Raw genomic sequence first — 1006 nt, forward strand, 5'->3', positions numbered from 1 at the left:
CGTCTCCTCTGCACCTGTTAACCTGCACGAGCACCTCCGGTGAACACTGATGAAAACATTTTTTTAAAGCAGACTTACTATAAAAGTTTGTTCTAGAAAAAATGAAAAGTGCCACTTCCCAGTATTTACAGACAGTGATGAAGATCCCGCACAGGTAGAGTATAATTCCTGAGACACACGGGAGGATTTAACAGTCATCAAGAGGCTAGAAGATGATGCAGAGCTGAGATAAGATAAGAAGAAGAAGAAGGATGTGAGAGGAAATGTATGGAGATCTGGGAGCTGCTGAATGAGTTGGGTTTAATTGTAATTCTGCTCTGTTTGCGTGTGCACACTATCATGAACACTTCATCACCCGCACCAATACCTCCAATAAGTGTGCGTGTGTTCACGTACACACAAACATGCGAGCACACACATATGTACTCACGCTGACACACACAGCTACACAATCCTTACTAAAGACAAACATTCACAACCACGTGCAAGCTGTGCACATGTACAGCAACACACAGTTATACAGCCCTTATAAACTACACACAGACACACACACACACACACACAGAGCTCCAATAAAGGACACACACCCTCTTCCACAGCACACACACTGCATTCATTTCCCTTTCATTCAGCACAGGCACATATTGTGCTGCTGTAACACACACACACACACACACACTCACATGCAGACACACACAGACACACAAACACCATTTGCAGAGCTTGCTCCTAGCTCTCCCCGCACACACCCCTCCCCCTCCGTCTCTGTCAGACACACACACATACACATGCACACACACAATCGCACAAACACACACAAGTGCACGCACATTCCCTCCTACGCAGGCGTACTCACACACACACACACACACACACACACACACACACACACACACACACACACACACACACCCTCTTTCCTTTCACACAAACACACACATGTACACGTCTCCCTTATACACCCCTCCCCCATTCTTTCTGTCACACACACACACACACACACACA

The sequence above is a fragment of the Pundamilia nyererei genome, unplaced genomic scaffold (genome assembly GCF_000239375.1).
Source record: "Pundamilia nyererei isolate P.nyererei 1_Seehausen unplaced genomic scaffold, PunNye1.0 scaffold00107, whole genome shotgun sequence".
In the NCBI taxonomy this organism is placed as follows: domain Eukaryota; kingdom Metazoa; phylum Chordata; class Actinopteri; order Cichliformes; family Cichlidae; genus Pundamilia; species Pundamilia nyererei.